General features: G+C 38.8%; 1 protein-coding gene and 1 long non-coding RNA gene across 11 annotated transcripts in view; one reads left to right on the top strand and one right to left on the bottom strand.

Annotated features, from left to right (window-relative positions):
- CBLN1 (cerebellin 1 precursor) overlaps positions 1-17,080 on the top strand; it is a 33,331-nt gene extending 16,251 nt beyond the window's left edge. Inside the window, exons 4-10 of one of the 10 annotated variants that reach the window (XM_048958384.1) lie at positions 4,489-4,580; positions 5,844-5,927; positions 8,081-8,185; positions 8,898-8,988; positions 10,825-10,917; positions 11,844-11,931; positions 12,017-17,080. The gene's annotated coding sequence lies outside the window, so the exon portion shown is untranslated. Of the gene's footprint in view, positions 1-4,488; positions 4,581-5,840; positions 5,928-7,082; positions 7,200-8,080; positions 8,186-8,729; positions 8,989-10,824 lie in introns of all 10 variants that reach the window. The other 9 variants (XM_048958376.1, XM_048958382.1, XM_048958383.1 and 6 more) reach the window with 9 other exon arrangements.
- LOC125699148 (uncharacterized) overlaps positions 9,008-27,498 on the bottom strand; it is a 126,205-nt gene continuing 107,714 nt past the window's right edge. Inside the window, exons 8-9 of the long non-coding RNA XR_007379455.1 lie at positions 16,464-27,498; positions 9,008-10,561 (exon numbers count right to left, since the gene is read on the bottom strand). The exon at positions 16,464-27,498 is cut by the window's right edge and continues 14,356 nt beyond it. This is a non-coding gene — a long non-coding RNA (uncharacterized LOC125699148). The remainder of the gene's footprint in view (positions 10,562-16,463) is intronic.

Raw genomic sequence — 27,498 nt, 5'->3', positions numbered from 1 at the left:
TTTTAATTCAGTTCCTTTGGAGGGCATGTGAATGTAGGCAACTGACTTTCTTAGAATGTACTTCTTAAGGTAGTTGATGTCTACATGTGAAAAGAAAACCATCGGTAGCCAAATATTCTAGGCAAGTAAGAGAGGTAAGTGGCTTTTAATTTTGGGCTTGATTTTTGACCATCCAATGAAGTGTAAGAAAGGCTCTTGTTAGTTTCCATAGGTTCTTTATTGTAATTTCAGTGAAGGAAATTTTATTTTATGCAGCCAGGTGGAAGGTGAGGGATCCAAGTGCCATGTTCCCTAATGGAGGGATGGCACCAGGCCTTGCTGCATAGAGAGCTGCTCTGGCAAACCTGTGAAGTCCAACTTAAGGGAAAAAAGAAAAGCAACAAAAAAGTGGGTAAGGCTCTTGTTGATCTGACATTAGCAGATCTGTGGTCTATTGCTTCTTTTCTATCTGAGGAATTAAATTAGAAACTTAGTCAATGTTTTCTTTCAAGCTGATATGCTTCAGATTTTGTCCATGGCGTTCATAAAAGAGCTTTCTCCTTTTGTGCAAAGTAATTGTTAAGCAAGGAGAGGGAACTTTGGTGAACAACAGAGTATGTGAAAGACAAAATTTTATAACGTCCAAAAATACACCTCAAAGTGGTTATATTTACCCAGAAATTTCCTTAAGAGAAAGAAGGAATTCATTAGAAAATAAAATGCTTTTCATGTACTTAAATTCTCCATTTTGATGTTACTAAAGTCAATCAGACTGTTTCAACTCTAACATTGTGTTGGGAGGATTGCAAATGAAGAGAATCAACATTTGGAATTGAGAAAATGAGCCATAACTTTCAATTCCAGTTGAGAAAATGAATTAAAATATTTACTTAAATTGAAAACATGTATTTTTGTCCAACTACTTAAATCAATGTATTTGCTCTTTTGAGAAATCCTGTTTTCTGAAATTAAACTGTCACTGAATTTTCAGTTGGAATTTTGTTGCTGTAACTGCATAACAGAGGCAGTTAACTAGGATCACTGATAGAAACCCATTCAGTCAAAAGATTAGAACACTGAGGTGGGTACAGATTACATTAGAAAGCACTTGTCATATTCAATATTATTGTCAGAGAAAATATGATGGGAAAAATAAGGAATACTATATCAGTATTCTCAGTTGGAAGCTCTAGATATTATTATTTTATGGATTTTGCATCAGTCATTCTTCTATAGTCAGTCATGTATGCTTAGATTTATGCAAGCCCAGTGAGAACATTTTAGGAAAATACTAACTTCCAGTGGAGTGGTTTATCACAGTTAAAGTTAACAGTAATAATTCCATTGCAATTTTTAAAGGCAAGTATCATTTGGAAATATATGATAACTATAATAAGTATACAGATTTACTAGGTTTTGTTGTTCTCACTAGCTGGTCCTTGAAGGGAAATATTTTTGTGTGCACGTTTCTGTTGTCTGCTTTGTGTCAGAAAATGCATGTAAAATGCTACCAAGTCTGACACCTACTTTGTCTCCAGTGTTTTCCTTGTGTGAAAGAGTACCCAGCTGCATGGAAATAGAAAAAATGCTGCTTCTTACAAGCTTCCAGCCTACTGGAGGATATTCTCAGCTGAAGTCAATGGAAAGGAGTAACAGTGCTTGTTTTATCACAGAATTGTAGGGGTTGGAAGGGACCTCCAGAGATTGAGTCCAACCCCCATTTTTATGCCAGATAAATACATACAAGAAAGTCTTAGCACTTGCCAGAAACTGTCACCAAAATGGAGTAAAATGTGTAGGTGAAATCAGTTTTGTTTCCTCCCAAATATTTAAATATTTATAAATATATTTTATAAATTTTATATTTATAAATATAAATATATTTATAAAAATAAATATATAATATTTGTAATAGTACGAGATTTTGCCATATTCCTTTTTCACCCAGTTTTACGGATGTAACTGATGCATGGTTTCTACTGTCTTGAAATCTGAAGAACAAACTTTTCACTCTCTGATAGCTGCTGTAAAAGGAGAGACTCTTCTAATTATGAACAAAAAATGTAACATTTATCATTAAAAAGCTAAAATGGAGACTCATTTACAAGAGAATAAGCTTTGTCAAGTGCACTTTTGTATTGAAATATTTTGGAAAAATCTCTTGCTGAAGATTTTTGAAGACAGACGCATAGAAAGATAATTTCATTTTTTGACATGTTTTACCTTTGCAAAGTTACTGGGCTGTTGACAGGTACAACAAGACGTGCTACGCTTACATGCTATTAGTGCAGTAGGCTTTGAAAAATGTCTAATGCATTGGCATATCTGACAATTTAGGGTATTAGTTAACAGTAAGACTCAGTAAATAGAGTGAATTTTAGCTGCAACTGCTGACTTGAGTGTTCAGTCAACATCTGCAGTACAGGGCTGAACTATATGCAACAAATAATGCCATTTTATGCTGTAGAGATGGAAGCTGGCATTATATGCCGTGTATGGCTCAGTCTGAGAGCAGTGGTAATTGCAATATATTGAAGTTTTGCATTGTAATAAAAATAGAGACCATTAGTGGATACCATTTATGTCATTAGTATTTAGTGTCTGCGTGTTGCGGCTTTTTTAGTGCTCGTAAAACTGTCTCTGCTTGCAGATATGTGACAGCACTGATATAAATCTAAATGTTTGGAAATCCATAAGACATAAAAGATAGATAGTAAATAGGGGCATAACACTATAGACAAAAACTTAATAATTTGGCACACAAATGTTTACATATTTGCATGTCTAATGCAGTGATTAGCATACTGGTGATCACATTTGTACCGTGGAAGACCTTGATGAAACAGACAACAACAAATAAGGTGAAACTTAAGCCTGTTGTACAAAAGCAGCAGAGTATTCTTTCAGGTTGCAAATCAGAGCTTTAGTGTTGGAAGGTGCATCTGTTATGTATGTTTGGTGGGATACTGGTTTTTCCTTTTTATAGATGTTATTGGTAATGACACCTGTTCCACTAACTAGTATTACAGTTATTCCTAAGAAGTAATTATAAGAAGTATAAAATGTAAAAGTGAGAATAAAGCAGATGGGGAGCACTGGGACTGAGATTGGATGGGATTTCTTTAACAGCAACAGAGCCAGCCAGCATGGGGAAGATTAACCAATGTTCAGACCAAAGCAGCAGGAACTTGGTTGGCAGGAGAGCTGGCTGAGAAAGGCATCTTTGTAGTGTGGGGGTGGGACAAGTCCAGGAACACAGCCCAGGAGATTTCACTGAATCCTGAACGCCAGCCGAACATTACAGGCTGTGTTGTTTGGAATTCCCAGTGTAAGGTTTTCATTTAAGAAATCCAAGAAATTCAGAAGTCAAATCTCCATGCAGAAGTTCTCTGGGAAAGCCATCCTCTCTCCTTGATTTCAGGAGTGCCCATTTTCAGTTGTTTGAGAGGTTCCCACCATGGCTGATTTGCCTCTAAAAGAGGAGCACTTTGCTGCCTTTTTATTTCTCTATGAAAGTGATGGATTTGAAGCAAGAGGTTCTGAGACTTTTCTTCTGTACCCTCTGTCTGTGTCTTCTCCAGCTCTGACCTTTACGTCCTGGAAACACACTCGAGGTTGGTTACAGAACTCATGAGGGATTTGGAACTCAAACAAATTATGCTGTACTGAGAGAACACAGAAAACAATAAAAAACATTTCAGTCAGTTGGAGTGAAGGACAGGAAGCACTGTTAGAAAAAGCATCTTTCCAATTACATTTCCTTTCAGAGGAAAGTTTTATCAATGTTTTTAGTTTGATATGTGTATTAATGCTTAACATTAAGCACTAAGCAGCATTAGCTTCTGTTTCAGAAGAAAAGAAAACCTTTGAAAAATGTGACTCTCTCCACTACACGATGAGCAGTGAGCAGGGTGGGAAAAATGATGGTATAAATGATGGTGGGTGTGAACACCTGCAGAAAGCTTGGGGCTCACAGTAGTACATGTTAAAGTTAAACAAGTGCTTTTCTGGAGCTCAAGTAGTAAGCAGAACTGAGACATAAGCCTTCAGTACAGTGAATGTAAATATTTCAGTGTCTCTTACAATCTAATTATGGGAAGTGTTACAGTGGAAATCTTACTGCTCCTTTCCAAAATATATTTTTGTCTGTTTATCTGTCAAAACAAACTGAAATGTAAATCTCTACAATGTTTTCAATCTTTGAAGCATTCAGTACAGCTATTTATATTCACATAAATTCTGAAATCTTCTGAAACTTTGTAGCTCTGATTGCAGAATTCAGTATTGCTTCTTAGCACACTGAATACTGATGGCTTTGAACACACAGTGACAATGCAGCTATGAGCACCACCCTGCTGAGAGACATTTCTAAAGGAAAAGTGAATTTTATATTGAAGTTTTTGGTTGATTTTTTTAGAATTAGGGGGAACATTGAAGTGCATAAAAATTGTTTAATTCTTCTGTCCTCTGCTAAATTGCTTGTTGCTTTTTTTTTTTTTTATCCAGCAGATACGAGAGCAGAGACCACTTTCTGAGGCCATTCTGTAGGCAAGTTTGTACTAGAACCACTAGGGGAGGGAAATCATAATATGGCTGAACAGGTGAGTTTTGAGGTAGAGATAATATATGCCTGACTGGACCTGTGCACACTTACTAAATGCACACGTAAAGGAAGCAAATATATGAGAATGATTTTTAGAGGAGTTCTTTGAATGCTGTTGCATCGTAAGACAGAAGACTGTTTGGATTTCTAGCAAAAGGTGGGGAGTCTGACAAAATGCCTAACTTCAGGTAACATGCACTGGAATAACTGTACTAACTATAGTTCCCAGAAAGCCCTGTATGAAGTCTCAGTTTAGCATACTCCATTAAACAGGACATGCAGATGTGATGTTTTGAGCTGGAAATGAATGTTGAAATGGTGGTATCTATCAGACTACATAAACAAATTTTCTGTTCTCAGTAATGTGTTTTCTCTTACTGTGTTTTCTTAGACCTATTCTTTAGGTTCACTTTTGCTCTGCTAGGTGATCCTTGCTGTAAAGTTGCTCTCTTGTACTTCCTCATATCTTGCGGGTAGACAGTGTATCATCCCTGATTCTTATGGGACAGTCAGCCTTATTAGGTTACCCAAATTGCTACAGGTCACAGCTGAGATGTATTGCTGGAATTTAATAGGAAAGCTTGCCCAATACAGACTCAGCTGTTCTTACTGCTTGTTATTGCTTTCATGAGAAGCACAGGAGATTATTGAAAGATATGTTTATAAAATATACAGTGCAGTACAGCTACACGCTAGCTTTATGCCAAATTAGGTCTTGAACTTGAATGGATTCAGGCATCTACTGCAGTGTAGATTACAGTTCTCTGTGTGACCTCACACATGTAGGTTGGCCTCCTCCTGGCTTATTTAATCCATCTGCAAAATGGAGAAAAACAAGTACTTCAGTGAAAAAACAGGTATGCATCTGGGCCCAACTGTCCTGGGTAAATAAATTACAGATAAGGCAGTGGCTCAACTGAAGGGATAATAAAGAGGAAATGCAAGTCTCTTTGTCTTCTCCACACATTTATCATTAACCTAGTGGTGTGCTCCTTTAGATTTATTGGCTATGTTTAGTCTCACTGGACTTCCAGCAGAACAGATGTGGAGTCATTGGCTTTTCCTGCAATTCAGTACACTTGAAGCACTGTGCGGTTTGTCTTATTGGAGGGAGCCCAGGCAGTGGGTTTTACTGACTTGTGAATGAATCAATAAAGCATGTTCCCATAGGTTTCTGAATTGTCTCATTCATTAAGAATGGAATTGGGCAGTGGAAGATTGATTTTTGTGACAAATCGGCTATTTTTTCTTTTCCCAGCAGACCTTCATTTAGACAGTGGATTTCTGGAATCACAAAGCTTCATCAAAAATATTGTGCAGCTTTTAAACTGCAACAAGAATTATGGTAAATAGTTTAAATGTCCCATTTCACAACACTTCTGAGAGCTCAGAATGACATGAGAGTTATCTTTAGCAATCCAAATTAGTTGACTTAAATTGGTGGAAAGGTGCTGAGCTCCCACAGCTGAGGGATGTATCTCACAGAGTATTTGACGCATGCAGGCAAGAGATATTTGGACAGAGAAGCATTCACACAGAAGTGTTACCTATTGTGTGTAACTGAGTATCACGTCTTTGTTTATCATAATGGCTTATGACAGTTCTTGACAGTTGTGATGTGTGATATATTCTGCTTCAAATGCAGTCGTGCCGTAGAAGCACCTAAGTAATTACAATTGTATAGGCATGGAACCAGTTCAATTTTTGGCAGTCATTTTAAATGTACTTATATTTTGCTTAGTAGCCATGTGTCTGTGCAAATCTGAAAGAACTTACCTTTGCTAATGTGTTTCATGTGAAAATACTTTACCTGCTTGGCACAAACAGGCTACCTGGATTTCACTTAATTGAGTGATAGTATGCATTTAGGTTGTGGAATTCACAGGTAGTGTGATGTTCACCCTGGAACCTATGCTCTTAATGTGCAAATTTGCATTTCCAGCATTTTGAACCAATGTTAATTTCACACACAGGCTGGGGAGAGATAGGGGCAGTGCTGCATAAGCAGCTCCCAATTTTTATTTATTTTTAAGTCCAATCAAGTAAGGATTTGGAACTGTCAAATCCTAGAGGAGCCCGGAAAAAGCAGGGATAAGCGATAGTGCTGAGCCCAGACAAAAATCAGCTGAATCAAAATCAAGAGCAGCTTCAACAGTTGAACTTCTAAGCACAGTGTTTTATTAAGAACTGATAAATTGCCACACATTACTTTTTATGTTGGTGCTCTTGTAAGATGTTGGCTAGCAATAAGTTGCTACAGTATTCCAAAATGAGCCTAAACCACATAGGTTATCATAACACACATTCTCATCTGCTGTGCCCACAGAAGATAATAGTATTAACCAGTAATTCTCCTGAGAGGCAGTTACTTTAATTTTCTAGTAATTACTATTTAAGAATTGATTCGTGTTACCTACATATAAAGTGTTCAGGAATCATCTGTTTGCGTGGTGCCAGCCTGAGTCTTGATTCTGCCCCGTTGTTCTCTCCTTGGGGTCAGATGTTCTTCCTAGTTGACTGTGGGAGCATGCAGAGCTATCCCTGAAGGAAGCCAATAAATATTACATGTAAAAAGAAGATATGTGCACTAATAGATGCTGGTGGTGCAGTGCCTTAGGTGGGTGGTTTCTATTCCCTTTTCTCTGCTACAAAGTCATAATTTGTGGTCCTGCTTTTGCGCTGTTGTGTTGCAAGCCTTGCTGGTCCAGAACTTATTGAGAATGGGTGATCTTTGCAGGATACAGAGGTCTGGCTAAGATAACAGAAATCTGAATAATTTTTCAGAGCTTAGTAGGGGGTGGGCTTCCTTGTGTTTTAGGTGGGCATCTTTCCCTTCAAAGCAGAGTATCAGTTTTTGCCTCATACAGAGTAGGAGGCAGTAAGCTGCAGCTGCGCCCTTTGTCTCAAACAGGGCATTCCTTAGTGGGAATGAACAGCAGCTGTTTCTGAGGAGTGTTCCGAAGCAGGGTCTTAATTCTGTCTTTGATGTCTGGAGAAGAACACTGCTTTTGCCTTACAGAATTCTCTGGAGAAAGTAATAATCTAATAGCCATAATTAAGGGTCTGTCACACGAGAGACTGAGAGGAGTAAGGACTGATTGTTATTCATTGGTGTGTTTATAGAAGAGCTTACAGCTTATACAGCTCTCACTGGAGATGAACTAAAAGCTATCACTCTGGGGACTGTTTTTGTACTACCTAAAGGTGAATTGCTGTATGTTATTTGTTTTGACTTTCACAGAATCCATTGTAAAGAAGGCTCGGAAATCAAAGATTATATTATTTCTTACTCAAGAAAAATATCCATTAAAATTAGCAAGTATTTTGATTGAATGAGGTGGTGAAACTAGTCCGGAGTGGATGTGTTTAAAAAAGAGAAATTATTTTAAAACTTGTCTGGTTAAGTGGGAGAAAATGGAATATGTGGTAAGCTGGTTGCTTTAAAAATAGAGCTGTCTCAAAGCTACAGGCACATTCTTTCCATGTTAAACTTTTCAGCATTTTCCTGAGAAGGTATCTCAGAAAGGAATGGACTTGGATGTGTTCAGGAGGAAGAGAACACAGCAGGTGTACTTGGTTTTGGATTCTGGTGAGTCCTTCAAGGTATGAAGACATAATAGAGACGTACGTGTGTGCGTGCTATTGCTCGCATGTTTCTGGATGGTAGAAATGCTACGACCTCCGATGTGTCTAGCTCCCTCAAGGGACCGAATTAGGGAATGCCAAACCACTGAGCGGCAAAGTAAAAATCATTGGCTGGAGGTGGGAGTGACAAACCGAGAAGCTCGATTGGGCTTCTCAATTGTACTTTGGAGTGTGAGGTAATAATGTGGTGGTAAAATAGATTTTTTTTTTATTTATTTATTTACAGAATAAGATATAAGCCTTTCAGGAAGATGGGTTTGACTCAGGCATATAATGGGAATTAAGGTGGGAGTGACTGAGAAAAAACGTGATGTAGGAGGTCAGACCAGAATGTTTTTACAGTTCCTTCAGCTCTTAATGTTTTAGGAAAGTTAAACTGAAACCTCTCTATGCTGGGGTTTGAATAGCACATCTCTGCAGAGCTGTAAACATCTCAAGCTCAAGGGACATTAAGGTTTTAAATGGGACCATGATATGTTCATGTCATTTTGTTTTATACCAGAGGACAGCTGCCCTTATAATCCTTGACTGTGTAATGGAGAAGCCAAATAGCGGACATGAGCATCTAAAAAAGACACATGTCATGGATGAAAAGGAGATTCAATGAATATTTAAAAAAAAAAATCAAGCTGTCACTGAAGGATGGTAATGTCTTCTGGCTTTCTTCCAGAGATCTGCAATTAAAGCCCTTGTGTAAATCCTACATGAGTGAGGGTCTGAGGGAGCAGGGGCTAAATGCTTCTTAATGAACTGGGACGAAGGTAAGTGTGATACTGACAATGTGGTCACCTTGTCCATCTAAAGCTCTTGTTCAATCCCTGATGAAATTTGAACAGTAAGGGAAAGCAAGAAATAAACCCTAGAAATTAAGAAAAAAAAATCCAGAAAAACTTTTACTCCTGTTCTTTCTCATCCTCCATTAAGATTCATGTGGGATCTGTGTATGTTGAGGAAATGTAAGCAGAAGTGGTCCCTGATTAGTGATAAACACTACTGCAAAGCTGTGAGGTGCAATAGGATTAAGGGCCTTCGCTGATATTCCCTGGGATGAAGTAATGTCACTTCTTTCTGAATACAAATATTTGGTCAAGCTTGTCCTTTGGAGTGATAGTTTGTTGGAACAGAAGACCCAAACAACATTGTTGAATGTTAAGCTATTTTAATGTGGTGGGTTTTTTTGTTGTTTGTTTGTTTTTAGGCAGAAGTTTCAGTCATTAAAATTCTTTATTTTAACTTTCTGTATGGAGAAATAGAGCATTTCAATCCGATAGATAATGTTAAGGGAAAGACAAACAAACAGATAGTTACCCAAACCAAAATTCTTTCAACGTTTCATTTTGTGGAAATGTGAAGTCTCTTCAGCATTTGTACTGTTTTGAGATTACCTTCTCACCTACATTGAACACATGGTTACTTCCCAGTTCTGCCTTACAGGTTCGTAGTTTGGCGTAGTTCACAACTGTCACAACAACTAGCCGACGACCATAGCAATTAAATATTTTTGTGGTTTATTATCATATTCTAAATACTAAACAGACAAATATTCTCAGAGAGATCTGACAGCTGACCTGCAGACTGCACACTGCATTTGCTTGTGTATTTAAGCTCAGTATTTCCATGAAGATATAGTTCATTAATTATTATTTTATTGATGTCCAGTTGATGTCTTATCAAATATAAATCATGTTTGGGAATAATAATTTAATGGGAAGAGTCAGATGAGAATCCTCCAGATAGCTTGTAATGAAGCTTCACGTTATTGATAATTCTAAGCTCATAAATTATTAAGGGTGGAAAAAAAAAAAGCAACAATTCTAAAATGAGCTATGAAAATGTTAAGTGGTGGTAAACAGACGCACATTGTGCTGGGACTTCTGCATGATAACGTGTTGTTTGGCACTAAGTCATGTAAGTCAGAATCACTTCAATGTTTCCTTGTCTTACCAAAACATCTAATATTTCAGGAGGTATCTTCCCCTCGTATCCCATTATTATGCTGCACCATTCTGCTCACAGACATTTTGCCTTGCCTGGGAAAACTGTTAATTTAATACACTAAGCTGACCCTGGAGGCGCAGAAACGACATGGCAGCAGCAGTCTAGAGAGCTGCAGTATATCCTGCTGTTAACAGCTGGGGACACTGTGTGCTTTTCTAGACAGTTGTCTGAGAGCTCTTTAGGGAGAAGTGAGGAAGCTGGCTCTTTGACCACATTATGTCAAGGAGGATACATCCTGTCCCTTAGCATCTTTCCTCTTTTCCATGGAAGACAGATTTCCCATTTCGCTCTTCTGATTTTCTTGAAGAGTTAGTGACAAAACCATTGGTCTGCCTCCTACAAGAAAGAAAGAAATATAGGAGTAAAAACCCTTAGGTAAGAAAAGGCATATACAGAAGCAGAAAATTCTCCTAAAAACAGTTCTTTTTGTAGGAGAAAAGAGGTGGTACATCATGGAAGAAATGGTACTGTCTGTTGGGAAAAACCTATTCAAAATGGCAGTCTTTGTTTTTCTTTATCAAAGTGCACTCATTTTTACTTAATATTTAACTTAACAGGTCTGGGTTTCCTTTTTTTTTTTTTTTTTATTGGATCTCCAGCATTCTATGAAGTACTTAGGAGATCCAAAATAACCATTTCTCAAGTAACAACATCAAAGTTGTCCCAGCCTGAAAAGACAGACCAACATTCAGGTAAGTATTTGATATCTCTATGTTCTACTCAGTAAGAATTGTAGAAATTCAGCATTACTTAAAATACTGCTGTTAATTTTAGGAAGTAATACAGCAGGTCAGTGTATGTGAAGAAGATTAGTAATGAAAATTAACCTCCTGGTATTTCTGTTAGTGGAAGTCAGGGATGCTCAGAATTCTGAGAATGTGGCCTCACTGCCACAGTGCAACACATAAATAGTGATGACAGAAGCACTCGAATATGGATTTTGGGGAAAAAAGTTCAGTTAATTTTTTTTTTTAGCACATGAACAGTAAGGTGGCTTTGTCAGTGGCTTACATTTTCACTGAAAAGTATATTCCAGGGATTTGATGAATTAGCTAGAAATATAATGTTCAAGGAAGAAAAAAAAAACCACCACCACAAATCAACAAATAAAATATGCTGCTTTTCTGATGAAAGACCTTGGTTGCTAGGAAGAGTGTATTCAAGTGTTTCCTTTTGTTTTGCTGAGATTTTCATCAGTGTGGTGTAGGTGGCCAACACTGCCCTTTAAATAATGTTTTCTTAAGTAGCGAAGCTATAATTCAATGAAGAAATTGCAGTAATCACATTTGCTCAAAAACTGAGAATTGTGGCCTCTCTAATTAAAATGGCATCTTTCAAACATAAATCTACTGGCTAATACATTTTAATATGTTTTCATAATTACAGATATTTGAAATCAACTTGATATTGAAAAGAGAAAATGCTGATCCTGCATGCAGGAAGTGTATCAAACCCACTTGAATCTTTTTTTTTTCCTCTCCTGATGTCCAGTGTAGTTTGGTGGAAGTGTTGGCAAGTTCCTAACCATACAGTTGATGATGCTTTCCAGGGAGGGGGATATATTAAGCAATTGCTTGAGTCAGGAAATGCCTCTTCATCCTTCATCTGCCTCTCACAGGTTGGACTTGGAAGAAGGCCCTGTCCTGCCCTCATCTTGGCGTTGTTTGCATGCTGTTCAGCTTACTCATGACCATTCTGTCAGCACAGTAAGAAACCCTGCCCATGTGCTGTTTGCTACCATGGCTGTAGGAGCACTATGAAAGACAAATAAATGCCACTTTCTAATTTCAGAAAAAGAGAAGACTCGAGGCTACTTTCATGCTTGGGGCTTGTCTTTTTGCTGTCAAAAATGTTTCTTGTTCTGCAAGAAAATAAATGACTTCAAACACAGCTCTTTCTTATGCAGCTGTTATGCAGATAAAGGTGGGTTTGTAAACTGTGAGTGTATGTAAACTGTGAGTGTATCTGTCTATGTAAGAACTGAAAGGTTCAAATAGGCATTTAGGCTGTTTGGTGCCCTATGTGCTTCTGGTGTGTGTAGCATAAAACTGGGAACAGGGAATGTAGTAAATATCCTGCAGTCTCCAGAGGCACCCTGGAATTTGTGGTTGAGCATTTGCCCTTGTCTCCTTTCCTGTTATTGTGTATCTGTCATTCAGAGTTACAGATGTTGAGGTGGAGTAGAGAATGACATAGCATTTGGTAATCAGAATGAAGGGAGAAACAAAAGAAAAGGCCAGTAATGCAAGGCAGCTATTAAGAGTTAAGTTATGTAATTTGTCAAAAGTGGACCTTCAATGGTAGAGGCAGCATTTTACCTTAGTGCAGCAATATTCCCTTAGTGACTCCAGTGCGGTCTTGGTAGCTTTTGGCTAACAAACTTGGAGAATTTCATGTTTGTGGTATGAACTACGCATAATAAAACCAAACAGTATAGTGAATTAGTAACTCTTGAGTGGGGTCAGAAATCCCTGTAAGGCTGGGATTGGCAGAATCTAAGGGTTGGAACTGTTTGTGTTAGAGCTATGGCTTGCTTGTGAAGCTAGCGTTGTAGGTCAGTCACAGCCAGAAGAGTAAAGCTCTACAGCAGACTGAGCTCAGTAACAAAGTACTACAGCTCAAGGATCAGTGTCCCAGTTCATGCTGATGGTAATAGAAAAATATCTACTGACTTCCTTTGGAGTTCGAGCTGCCTGTGAAAGGAAGCATGTAAGAATTTAGCCCAGTGCTTGCTGCCCATCTTTATTTGCTCATCCTACCCAGCCTCATTCACTTAATTACCAACATAATTTAATTTAAAGCTATAATATATTCCAATTCAATTGTACTGCAGTTCAGCTGTATTTCAAATGCTGTGTTTTAATTCAAAATATGAACTAAAGAAATAAAATGTCAACCAATAGAGTGGCAACCTTCTAAAGGGGAATGCCATTTCAGTTAAATTTTCAGAGTGGTGAATGCTAAGTTGGGTATTTTCGATATCATAGTAGCTTGTCAATGAAAGCATGCATGCCTTAATGTTTCTTGACTAGCTTTTGTTAGTGCAACAGGAGTCCCAGAATTTGGCAGAACAGTTACTCAGCTGTAGAGATGATAGTCTTGTAGAATAAACACTGTAGAAATTTGCCCCGAGTCCAAAGAAAATGATCTTTGCCTGAGATCCTAGGCATCTTGATTCTTAGCCAGCACAATTTACCACTGAAACCAGGCTAAATGTGCCTCTTTCTTTAGTATCTCCTTGAAGGAATATGTATGTATGCAAACAAACCTGTGCATCTGGCAACCTTACACCTTGCTGAAGGCAGATCTGTGGTAGGAGGCTTCCTCATGGCTGTGGTTTTCATGAGGAGATTATTTTCTTGCTGCAACAGCTGTAGATAACCTGAACATCATTCTTTTTCATTGTCTTAGGTCAACTCGATCTGTGGTTGAGTTTAGAATCCCCAAATGGCGATTATGTGATAGGTACAAGACGAAGATTTTAAAGCTATATTAATGTCATTTCTTAAGGGTCTTTGTCACTTTTCAGCATCAGTCTATTGTGAACCATGCAGAGAAGGAACAGAATCTACCACAGCCTGTGAGTAGTAAGAAATTTCAAGTGGATGACTGTGTAAGAGGTTTGTGACACTGCAAGTAATTTTTTTTTATATTCAGAGTTAAATAGAGCAATAAGATGGAATTTAAGCTTTAGTGCAATGGATTGAGGCTCTTCAGTCAATCAAATTATAGTTCAATCAGTTCATTTTAATCACTTCTCTAGAGAGAAGTAAACTCCTATGTTGAAGAATATGCAGCCATTTTATTGACGGAAAGTTTAATTGTTTTCATTTTTCCTTACTGTCTGTAACACACTAGACTTTTAATCAGTGGGAACTGAAGTTATAATGAAGTAAAGTCCACTTTCCACAGTTCACAACTAGCTGAAAATAATTGGGTTGAGACTCCCATCCAGACAGTGTAATGCCTCTGGCATTTTCCTGAAAACTACACTTAATTGCTTTGCTGATGTTGTTAAGTGGTCCTGAGGGGGATGAAGTAGTAAAGCTGCCCACATATGCAGAGAAACAATACACAAAAAAAATGTCTTACAAGGTCCTTAAAGGAGGACCAACTGGTGACTAAAAGAAAATATACGGCCCTTTTTTCTTTCTTTTTTTACACCAGGGAGAATACAGGCTGATAAAATAAACCATGGAAATTCTATGTATGTTAACAGTATTTTTACTTAAAAAGAGAAAGCTTGGGACTTCAAGTACAGAAAACACAAAGTGAATTGCAGGTTTGATTGCAAGAGTTGACATTTTTACACTGAATGCCAGTAAGTGTGTTTCAGCATCTCGAGCTGAGCAACAGTCTGTTTGTCCCTACAGAGGGAGGACAGCTTGCTTGCTGTGCTGCAGTGTGGTGGGATATGAGCCAGCTATGAGCTGAAAGCCTTGTCCAGGCATCAGTGGGACCAGCAAGGGTACTGGAATAGACTCTGAAAAGGGCCAGAGAAAGAATAATGCTTTGGAAATGTTCCTAATTTAGTGTAGTCACAGGGAAACACTCCTCAGCTGACTGGCGTTTGAGGCCTAAAATGATGAATGAACTGCTAGACTCTGGCACATCCCAGTGGAGAAGTATGTTACTATTTAATAGAGAAAAATACTTATTTAGGACAAGCGAATTAAGTAGCGGGAGAAGGGAGTTCAGTTGTGCTAATTTAGTTTTGTGCAGATGTTTAGTTTTTTATAAATGAATTGTTTGTTTATTTATATATGATGGCACAGCATTCTGTCAACAGCCTGGCCTTCCTGACTTGGTGTCTGTGTAAATTTCAGTATTGCCTTTGCTTATTTTATTGTTGCTCTGATAGGCTCTGAGCTGAGCAACTGCTCCCTTGAGAATGTAAACAAAATTTGGGCAGTGAAGGCTAAAGCAAAAATCTCAATTACCCCTTCTAAGCCCACATATGAGTTAGAGGGGTGAGGGATTTTTTTGTCAACCTCTTATTTGGTACTTGAGATTCTGGCCTGCAAAGCCAGAAGCCTTTTTCCACTAAGATATCCTTAAGTCTTGGCAGGGCTAGAATACTTGAGTATCTAGCCCTGTCTTAACTTGACTCAGTGCCACAAGAGGCTTTAATACCTAGGTTTCCTATAACAAAATAGTAACCTTCCATACACCATGAAACCGCAAGCCATATGCCAAGGATCTCAAACTGTCAGGTTGGAGACTAGCCCTGGGAATAGCCTGTTGTGTCTAATTGAGTCTGTTTGCTGCCTCTGGGAGAACAGCTCAATAGCAGCAGCAGTTATGCTCTGCTGTTTGTGGGGTCCCATTGTGAGGTGAGGAACAGGGTATGGAATGGTTGAAGCAAAGGACGCCTATGTTTTGAAAAGCCAGAAGACTTACCTTGGTTCTTGCAGTCCTTTAGAATCGGTAAGAATATAAAACCCCAAGCTAAGTCTTCATTTGCCTGTTTCTCTGATAACTGCTCACATGGAAAGATGTGATTTTCATGGTTGTCATCAAAGCCTGTGTACTCAGTTGTGGAAACATGTCAGACACCATATGTCAGTAATACGCCTTTGAAATGGTGGTGTCTGAATAATTTTTTGACTAGCTGAATGGCATGTGTTTAAATATAAAAGCTGTTCTGTGTTTGTACTGTCTGTATTCTCTATGTTTTCTCTTTGTTAAAACTGATTGAAACTCAGGAAAATTCTGGGGTTCATCCATTTTTAGAGAAATACAGTGTTTAGGTTACTTCTACTTGTGGCCCGTATGTTCTCTCTTAATCCATGACAAAGGCATTTAAAAGAATTTTTGATCTTTCTATAACCAAAACAGATGGTTCCAGGTTAGATAAAATGTGATTTGACTATAAGTGTTAAGTGAAAGACTGTGGTGGTGTTGGGCACGTTTTGTTACATGTAGATTTACTTCCAAGTAGTGCATGTAAGAGTAGTGCACTCAATAATGATGACAGTAAGTTGGTTTTATCCAGAAACTCTTCTGATGCAGTTAAAGAATGTGCAGTGTAATTAATGACTTAATAAAGAAATGAAATAATGTGTTTGTTAGGCTATTTATTATACATGGATGAAGCTGAAGAACTATTGTCACAACAAAGGCATCCAAAAGCAGTTATTACAACTCATCAATCAAATAAGCCACTGGAGTACCATTCACAGTGCTATAACCAGCCTAAAAGGCACAGTTTGATCTGAAGTAATGAACAGTTTCTTACCATTACAGGAGAATGACGAGAGACATTATGAACCAACTGGGAATACCTGGAGAGAGTAGAGCTGAGTTTCTTAGTGCTGAAGTGGAAAGGAGCTTATAAAATGTTACAAAAGGGGTGACAGTGTTTACTACAAGCTTAGCAGCATGATGACAGGAAGAGGCTATTGAAAGAAGCCACCGCAACAGAAAATTGCATACATCTTCAGAAAATGCTTTGTTTAAGCACATGCTCATGCTCTCACCACTGCCTCCTGAATGCCATTTTTTGCCTCGTGGTAGCAGCAGGTGACAAATGTCAACTCTTGGTGTACTTACCCCAGGCTCACCTTAGTATGCTATCTGTGTGGTTGTGCCCTGCCCAAAGAAAAACACCATCACCTATGAGAAAATAAAATTTGATGCAAAGCAGTCACAAAGCTTTCTACAGGCATTCTGGCAGCACAGAATCAGAGCTTTTCATAGGCGTAGCTTACAAACAAACAAACAATACTAAATACCACCAGCAACAAATAAAATCATAAACGGTTTTGTGTGGTGTTGGTGCCACCAACCTCTTCAGCCAAAAATAAATTAAAAAAAAAAAAAAAAAACAAAAAAAAAACTTTAAACCTGATACCTGGACAGCAGGGCACCTTGTGGCAGTTATTAAATAAAGCCAACAAGCAAAGAAAAAAAATAAAAAGGAACAAAAACAAACTAAGCCACAAAACCCACTTCTGCTACAGTAACTGCAAATGAATGACCAGAGATGATCTTTGACATTCATCCTGTATAATTTTACTACTTAAATAGGTTAATTCTCAGAGATTATTGCTTGGCTGGAAAGAAATTAGGTACAATTCTGAAGTACAGTTGTTAGGAGTTGTTTTATATTTTGTTGTTAAGGCACTGAATCATGTTACAATCTCTTTGTAGGTAGTAGACATGCTGCAGTTTCAAATGTCCAAAATTTTCCATTACACTCAGATCTAATTTAAACTAAATGGGGAATTTATAGCTTACTTTTAGTTGATTAAAATATAAAGATTTATATGAATGAATGTATGATTTATATGAATATAAATATTTAGAAAGCCCTATTTTTATAGTTTGATTACTATAAGACTCAGTCCAACTTGATCAGTGTGCTTTCTGAGTTTTGTTATGGCTGTTCCATGTTAGGCATTATCTTATAGGAGAGTAAGCCGCACTGTTAGTTTCAAATCCATCTTACAAATGGTTACAACTGAGAAAATAAAGAATCTCTCTTTTCCAGGTGTCTGCAATTTTCAGTACTGTATCTATACTTCTGTAACTTGCTAAACTCACTGAATCTCTAACTTAACTACCTGTTTTGTCTTGCTCTCAAAAAGAAATTTGCTTTTTTGACTAAGAATTAGTTTTTCCTCACTCCCTTTTTACCTCATTGTCCGGTTTCAAGTTTTCTTTTAGGAGGGGCTTGTCTTTGTGCTATCCTTACATATAAAAAATTACCAAGTGTTCTCAGAGAAATCTGTGAGGGCATATGAGCCTGGATTCCCTTTATGCTTCTCTGGTGGAAGTATACTTGTTATTTTGCCACCAATCAGAGGCCCTGATGCAGCTGTAGGGGACTGGAAAGGGACATTCTTCCTTTGTAGCAGTAAAATACTCACAGCCTATTTTATCTCAGAACATGCGCTGTGCCTCTGAAGCAATGAAAGCAGAAAAATGCTGCAGCTGCCATGAAGAGGCAAAAATTGAAACTAGGTCCAGATTTAAATTTCAGAGATATTCAAGCATCAGCATTACTCACCACTACCTTTACTTTTTCCAAAATACAACGCAGGTAAGAGCTCACATTTCACAAAGTTCAAGTGTTTTTCAGTTCAGAGTTTGGGTTCCAGCCTTCTGAGAGACCCTCGCTTTGTAACATCTCAAAATACAGTTCAGTCAAAAACAACATTCTCCTAATGGAAAGTTTTCTCCCATTTCTTCACTTTATAAAGCCCTATTTTGCCTACAGGATTCATTACTGTGTTAGAGCTCTTCATATTAGACTAGGTTTTCAAGGTAGCCCTTGGAGAGACTGTATTTCTACTTCATAATGATTTTACCATAGGAAAAATTTATCTAGAAAGATGCCTGGAAAACAATGAGGCCACCAGGGATTTTTTTTTTTTTTTATTTTTTTTTTAAAGAATCTAACTCTCCCTTATAGAGTAATCAGAGGGATATGTTAAGCTTGCTGCATTCTCTTTCAATCTTTTGCTTGAGTATTACATTATGTAGTACTGTGCGCTGTGAGAGGTTAAAACAGTTGGGTCAGTGCAAAGCAGAGAGTTACCAAGCATGCTGAATGCAGGTCGGAAACAAAACTAGGTTTTGGAGTGTAGAGCTACTGCTCTTTCACTTTGTCACTCAAGCAGATGTTGCCAAAGGTGAGGAGGAAAGGAGCAATGCTTTTTTTTTTTTTTTTTTTTGCCTTGAATTTTTTAACTTGGCTGCCAAATCATGCACTACCTGCACCACCTGAATAGCCAGACACTGCACAGCTAAGGGTTAGATGCTTTTCAAACCTGTCTTCTGCCTCAAGGCTATCAGATGTGCAGCTGAGGTAAAGATTTTTCCACTGTCATTCTCTATAACTTGAGGACATGCTGCTCACTGCAGTAAGTAAATGGTGGGGCTGCTTTAGATCATGTGAGAGCTTATTTAATTTAGGAGTTTAATAATATTGTTCCCCTCTTTCCTCTATTTTAAGGAGAGTTCTGCCCAGTATGGGAACAAGCTGCTAATGAGCAGAGGAGGACTTCATCCCAGACAGTTGTTAGAAATCAGGGTGGAAGTTAATTTAGCCTGAAAGATCCAACCAAAACCATCTGTCAAACATGTTGCTTTTTGATAACTGTGGCCTGCCATATACTCCTGCTACCTTTTAATTGGTGGGAATTCGTGCACAGGAGAATTTCAAGATCTGGTAACTTTCTATCCCATTACCAGGCTATCTATTTACCTGCTGGTACCTAAGAAGCATTCAGCAAATAAGTCTCCAGACCTAAGGAACTGGAGAGAGACACCAGGTCTCTAGGTGGTCATTGTCATGCTTTCCCATGCTCAAATACAAAGTGCATTTCTTGCTCCTGTACCAAGATTTAAGGAAATGCACACTACTTTTTACAGACCAGAAATTAATGTACGGTTTCAAGATATGTAGCACCAAGGTTTACAAAGAGTTAGGAGAACCACACCTACCTCTCCCAAAAGAGATCATGCATCGTTTCCTACAGCTTTTCTTTGTGTATGCACCATATATACCTCTATTGTGATTCCACGTATTCTCCTATAATAGAGTTGTCCAAAATACAGTGCTGGAAAATTGTTCTTGTGTACCTTACAAAGCAATGAAGGATTGACCTTCTGGAATACCTGGGACACATTGTCGTCCAAGTCACTGCTGTAACTCTGTAGGAGCATAGATCCTGTGTGTAAGTGAACAATCAGACAGCAAGGTTGGCACGTAGAAAGAAAGAGAGTTTGGGAGGGAGAACTACTGTCACTGAGGAAAGATCGTTTGAGAACAGCTCCTACACAAGACTGTAACAATATAAGGAGGTGCACTTCAGAGTAGAAATACGAACCCTAATAATAATATTTTATACTTAACAACATAATCTCATTTTAAGAAATGTTGGGTTTTCCTCCTTCCAAAACTGGAAGATAAGACTTGATAAGACTTTTAGGTTACAAACAAGCAAATAAATATCAGAAATTGGAATTGCACATAAGTAGGACATAACTTCCCTTCTGTCCCCCCACTACCCCCCCAAGTATTTTCATAGTCACACATTTTCCTGTGAAGTATAACCATTACCGACCCCATGATCAATTACTAACAAAATCTCTCAGAAAACCTTACTTAATAGGGAGAAACATGAAAACCTCAAGAAACAAAAGGTATCTGATTTCCAAACAGAATGCCTATTTAAGACCAAACCTCATTAGGGACAAGTCCTCCAGGCAAACATTCTCTCATTATTTATTGTCATGGTTTACTGCAGATTCCTCAGTGTAATTCACAGTTGGCTTTTAAATAAATCTCTGTATGGCAAATGTGATATTCCTTCATTTAAGCAGCAGGGTTAGCTTAAAACTGAGCAAGACCAAAATTTCATATTTCAAAACTCATAAACAGCTTAGAGCATGACAATAATGCAATGACAAGAAGAAAAAGTACAACTGACAACATATGGTTGAAAAGTAAGGTAGCAGTGGTTATACAACATGATAATGAAAGTCAGACTGCAAAGCAAAAGCAATTAGCAAACAAGTGATGATAATGAAGAATTACTTATGGTGAGGAACTTCTCTATAATGGAAGGATGGTTCAGTGTTCTAATCAACAGTCAGGGCCTTAAAGCCCTGGATTTAAAACTCACCATCCTATCCTTGGTCCTGATTTTGAGAGGGTCACCTGGGCCCAAGAGTCTCAAAAGTTGAGACTGATCTGTTGGTGAAGTTGGCCCACAGCTCTTACAGCTCAAGTGAGCACCTGAAAATGGGCAGGAGGCAGCTAGAAGGCTTCTCTTTCTCCTAGGGTCTACTACGGTTTTCTTCCTTTTCTTATCCAGGAGATGAAAGTCTAGGAGACCTCCCCACATATTTTAATTACATCAAAGGGTTAACTGTGATTTTGCCTAAGATGAAGAGTGCGTGACCATCATTTCCATTTCTTTTTGCAATAAAATGCTGAGAATGGTTAAAGGAGCCCAGAATACCTCAGTAATTTGCATCTCTGATTAGAACAGGCTGAAGCTCTCTTCAAGGAGAAAGTCCTCTGGTGTGATCCATTTTTCTCCTGTAGCTAAAAATTCTTGGGCTGATTCAGCACGTGGGCTGATGAGTCGGCCCCTGGAAGCACTCACCCTGGTTGCTCTTGAGGAAGCTGGAGGGGCAGCGCAACGGAAAGTTTCTCTCCTCACCAGAGGACACGCACGCAGACCAATGCTTGCCAGGACAGTGCCTCCTCCATCCCTTACCTGGCTCAGAGCACAGCATCTACCACTACTCATAAAAAAATTCTGTCTCTTAAATTTCATATTTATCACTTTGCATAACAGGCTCTCTAAACAAACAGAAAGCTGATCAGGATAAATAACAGAATAAGTGAGAACAGTTGTTTTTTTTTTAAATCTCAGTGCATTGAATGCAGATATTAATGTGAACAGACTGCCTTTTTTAGTGTACCTATTACAGTGTCACACCCATTCTTTGCTGAATGCATACCTACAAGATGGTGTGTGTGTGTGTAATAAAACTCCTAGTTTATTAAGCATTTTTTCTATTCTGCTATGTCAGTCTAAATCCACTTTCAATGCAAGAATGATGGAATTGCTCAATATATTGTGTATAGAAGGTTACGACCTGTGCAGTCAGCCTCTGAAACACGTCTTTTTACTTCCTGGGGTAGCTGAAGTGAATTATAAGGCAGAGTCTTAAAGCCACAACATTTTGCTAAAGCTGAGACCTCTGAATATGCAGTCTTCAAGCATTTTTGTCTTCTCTCTCATTCCCAAATTACTCACAATCTGTGTAAGATTTCAAAGATGAAAACTGAGCATACTGTTTTTACTGATTATCTTGTTTCTGAACAAGTTCTCAATTCGACAACAGCCCAGATGGGTGGATAGCCTTTTGCATTTAATAAAAAGACCACTATTTCTTCATCCTTTTGTGAATACGTGTGGAAAGAGACATCTTGAAATTGTTATCATACCATCAAGTAGAAAGATCTGAGTATGATTGGTTTTAACGCTGCGGAGGATATACCACATTGAGCCACTCTTGTAACCAAGCCCCAGAAACGGGTGAATGCTTATGGTCTAAAGGGTGCGGAAGGAATATTGTCAATGAAAATCAAAGACAAAAGTAAAATCCCGCCTGCCTTCCTCTACACATGAAGATAGTTCTATTAGTGCACAGACTGACCCAGCCAAATTGGAACACCTAGTGTAAAGTTACCGTCACCCCTCTGCACTTCCACGTTAATTAAACATAGGCAAGAGCTCCAAGCAATGTTATTTTTCTTCCACACACAAGTGGCTATACAGCATCAGAAGAACACTCGAAAGATAATTGACAAACTAAAATTCAAGCTACTGAAATTTATGATTGTTGGCTGTTGTTCAGTAAAGTATTTCAACACCAAAATTTCAATAAAACTGCTGTAAATATTCAATGCCTATGATACCAAGGTTCAGCAGATTCTTCTGTTAACACAAGAGGTCTAACCTAGGGAACTTGAAGACCTCTCTGGCAATATCCTCTGAACAGATGCAATTTAAATGACCCTTTGAAAAATAAAGCCCCATTTCCCCATACCTCAATAGTACAAAGCCTTGAGGAAAACGTAAACACAACAAAAGACCTAAAAGCCCAATCTTAACCTCAGCGTGCTCAGGGAAGACCACTCTGCCTCTGAGTAGGGGCAGAGCAGGCTGTCCTGCTCACAAAATGTTCTCTTTGTTCTTTACAGGACTCACCTTGTATTGCTGATAACTCACTTCTTTCCAAGTGTTTCAGGTTTAGGATTCCCTTTGATGCTAGATTCTCTGCTGGGAACAGTAAACCACCCTAACTTTGATGGAGCCACAATTACTACCTATTGTCAGCTACTCAGTTGCTTCCTTTAAAACTCTTATTTATGTCACCGTTTCATTTTGGAAAGGTTTCCCCCTTGGTCCTTTCTGATTTCAATCATGCCATTCAGGAAAGTTACAAATCAGATATGCTGAGAAGCACATAGTATTTTGATATAAGATACACAAGATTTCCTCATTCTCTATAATGTACATGACTGAAATGGCATCAGCCACACCAGAAATCTTTTGTCAGCTCTGTCTCCACCTGTGCTGTCTCCCTGTCTACTGGAGAGGCAGCTGCAGTGCGAATCACGAGAGCACAGAAACCTTCTGGTGTGGGGCTGAGGGGTGCCTTGCTCTGCACACGTGTTGGCACCAACGTGCCTGAGGATTTCAGGTGCTCTGGAGCATTTAACTGTTATATCAGGAGCTTAGTCTGGTAATGGTAACCTAAGCTACAAGCAGCAGGGAGGTATTTGTGCTGTGCTTTGCTTAGAGAAGCATTCGGAGCCTGTGACACTGTCTGACACTGACTGATTAAGATACAGGTACTGCGGCGCTGTCAGGAAAGAAGAAAGGACTTGCAGTGCTGTTGCTGCTCACGGATCTCCAGCAGAGCAGCAGCAAGGCACCAGCATACAGCAGCACCGTGCTCTGCCAACTCTTCTGAGAATTACTGCCTAGCCAGCCCTGAAGCGATTCAGTATGCACCACATTTCCAGCACAGCCTGCCCCTTCACACAGACTCTGAAGGCTATATACCACAGGTGATCAGAGCCTTGTGACTGGGGAGGGGATTGTGATGGGAAGAGCCGAAGGAGCTTTGAGAAGAACAAAAATCTGAACACTCTAATGAGCTTTATCAGGAAACCATTAGGAAGACTGCTGCTGCAGCAAACAAGACCAGAACCTAACAGGGAGACAAACAGAGCTATCAAACTATGCTACAGGTACAGACAGGTCTTCATTTTCTCAATGGCTTTAAAAACTGCCATCTTTAAAAAGGAAGCATCCAAATCTCTATCTGAAACCCCTTTTTCCTTGGTATCCCCAAAGCTCACTCTACACCATTGGTGTGAACTGTGAAAGGGATTGCATTGCCAGGCAAATACACTTATTACTTATGTACTCTGTCTTGAGGATAGGCTTTTCAGTTTTACTTAGTTTAATTCTTAGGGCTTTCTCTGGTAGAAGAGACAAGATTTTCCCCACATACCTTCTCTTGGCAAGTGATGAAGTGTTATTTTCCTCTTCTGAGGGTGATGCTGAAGCCCTCAGGAACAGTCACATAAGTTTATATCCAGGATGTCCAGACTTAGGAATGCCCTTCAGCTCAGATCTACATTTTCTGCCTTTTGGGATCACCCCTCCTCCTTACAGCCTGTGCTGGCAGGAATACAAGCAACAAAAAGTCATCTCAGCTGTCATCAGAAACCTGAGATCTCTTTAGACTATAATTCTCATTTGTGTGCCAAATCAGGTGTGTTTTTGTCTTCTTCGTGGTGCAAGCGTCCTTGTCCTCCATGAAGCAGACGCTGGAAGAGACTGGAAGGATTCTGTTCTTTTTTGCTCTGTTCTCCATTACAACTGGGCTGTTTTAATCTCAGCTTCCTCAATAAATATTTAGTGGGCAATTAACATTTTCCCTCCTGCTCTGACTAACAGAGTTGATTATTGCTAGGGTCAGGTGATTACATGAGCTAATTAATATTCACAGGCAGCAGTAGGAAATAAGTACAAACCCCATCTCCTCAGCTTTAATTACAATATCAGTGTTATCAAATTCCATGTGGATACACCTCCCAAATCAGCTCCAAACAATTTCGGATGTGTATACTAACAAGATCCACAACACCTTTAACTCATGAGCTGTCATTACAATATAATTACTCTAATGCATCTTTATTGCACAACACCCGCCAAAAATAAGAACCGTTGAGTATACCATGTAATTATAGAATAAAGATGTTAATGTTAGCTTCCAGCTTTAAGTGACTCTCAGCATTTTTCTAGTTCCATTATTCAGTGTTTGTTGGCAACTTGACTGCAACCTATTCCCCTTCCTTTCAGTATTTTCATGACATACTTATGCAATCCTAGTACTGCAAAGTCCCAGGTAGCATTGAAACCCCTGCAGAAATACTGCATAAGATTCAATAAGGTGGCAACAAAGTGGCCAAAGCTTCTTGGTTTTAGCTCTGGGGATACAGATGAGAAAGGCAAGTCAGGGAACAGGTTGCACCTTGCTGAGCTACAGGGCAAAGTCTGGGCCTCGGGTAAACATGACAGAAGAGGTTAGGAGAGATATGACGAAGAATTGGTACTGGCAAATTAAGATAGGGAATAACCCTTCATTAAATGCTGACAGATAAAGAAACAAAAATCAACCAGTTAGGGAGAACAGGATAATCTTCAGCTGGCCTTTGTGGCAAAGAGAATCGTCTGTATTTCAGAAGACAAAGAATAAGCAAGTGGAATAACTTGTCGGAGGCCAAGCCAGAAGGGTTACCTCTCCTAATTGTAGCTCTACAAGCAAACAGAAAGACAAATAAGAATTCTCTGGTATGCTTGATTTCCAGAAATTGACTAAGATAGGAAAGAACAAGATGGATAATACAGAAGGTTTTTGGGAAGAAGCATCCCTCCTCTGAAAGGCAAAGGCCCTTCTTGAGTCTGTGCCAAGTAAACCACAAGAAAAGTGCAGCTGCTTCTTGGAGCAGTACTTCATCTTTGTTGAAGTTTGAGTGGAAATGAAAATTAAGAGCTACTAGGCTGATCTTCATCTCCATGCTTCGCCTGTCAGATTTATACCTTATCTCTTTGCTGATGTTCTATCGTATCTCAGTCTGTTCACCTATTAACTGTTTTGTGGTCATATAAGGATCATAAATACTTGATGAAAGGTACAGCTATCACTTTCAACAGAATAAACTATTCTTTTCTCTCTGGAAAAGACTCAAACAGAAAATGAAAAGATACAGAACTACTTTAGAATAAGTTTTTTTTCTTTAGCAGCTAACTGGAACATGGAAGAGGCAGTTCCTATGACCTTCCCTGACAGTCATTTTGCTTCTACACCTTAAAGAGTTGCCTTCAGAGACAGTCAGCCAGGAAGAGATGGGGATAACACAGTTTCAAGTAAGCTAGAAGCTAGCACGTAATTCTGTTTGAATCCAGAATTCAGCTCACTGCTTAGGGTGCATGTGTAAGAACAAGGGCAATATATATAGTTCATACAGGGAAATAGAAAGAGGATGGGAACAGACAGGATTTGTGGTTTCACAGGGGGTCATTTCTGATTTTAAGGAGATTTGTCTGCCCTGTTTCTAGGGCAGAAGGCAGGAAGTTGCTAAATGGAAAAGGAAAATATTGTTCTACTTGAACATCTTACTGGCACTATCAGATGATTCACAGGCTCTGGAGAACACAGACATTACCAGCTCAGCACATCTCTATACCAATCACCATTTGTCATATGTGAGTACTTCCCACAGTCCTAAAAAAGGATTGGTTTTGTGTATTATTTGCTGGAAATGTAACAAACTTCATACTGAACAGCGAAATAAAAACAGTACTTGATTGTTTTATTGAATATTTGCCTATTTACTTGGGAAAACTTCACTTCAGGATTCTTTATGCAATCTAATAAAAGGACCCCCACAGCTGTCTTCTTTTTGGAGAAAAGCTGTCAACATCCCGTATCATTTTCTGCATATTGAGTGAAGTGCTTGAAAGTCCCAGTTCCATTTTAATGTCTGAGAAGCTCTCCCATTTGTATGCAGCTGGAGAGAGTAGTTTTATCCTCATTTACAAAAGCCACATGATTGATTTCTTGCTTTAAACAAATACCATCTCAAACTTTTTTTTCCACCCCTCTCTTTCCCCCAGCATACAACTTTCCTCTTGTTAGACATCAGTGTGCTCAGATCAGTGCACAGAACTGACACCTCACTCGTTATACAAAACCACCAGTGCCATTTCTTTTTTGATCTCCCTGCACACAATCTGCTAGAATAATTCCCAGATTAACTGTTCATTAATATAACTCTTGCAGAACAGTTGGGGGGGGGAGGGGGAAACCTCCTGATCCTGCAAACACTTCACCACATAGGAACCGTCCTAATGCAGCCAGAAGGCTAATGTTGAGTATTCAATACTCAGTACTCTTTTCTATGTGATTACCACATTTGTTTGTTTTCTCAGGTACTTCAGACCAAAGCATGCCTTGGTACGAAGGCACCCCATGGGAGAACCCCAGGTAAATATGCCTACAATTGACTTGTACATGCAGCTTGCCATTCTATCTTGTCTACATGGAGATGTAGCAACATTTACAGCACCATTCAATGTTAACTCTGATGCAACAAACATTTTTACAGGTACAAATCATTTTTACAGGTAGTAGGAAGCATCTTCACCACACACAATTACATAATG

The sequence above is a fragment of the Lagopus muta genome, chromosome 12 (genome assembly GCF_023343835.1).
Source record: "Lagopus muta isolate bLagMut1 chromosome 12, bLagMut1 primary, whole genome shotgun sequence".
Lineage (NCBI taxonomy): Eukaryota > Metazoa > Chordata > Aves > Galliformes > Phasianidae > Lagopus > Lagopus muta.
Note: the sequence above shows the minus strand (reverse complement) of the source record. Positions and strands in the feature narration are given on the sequence as shown.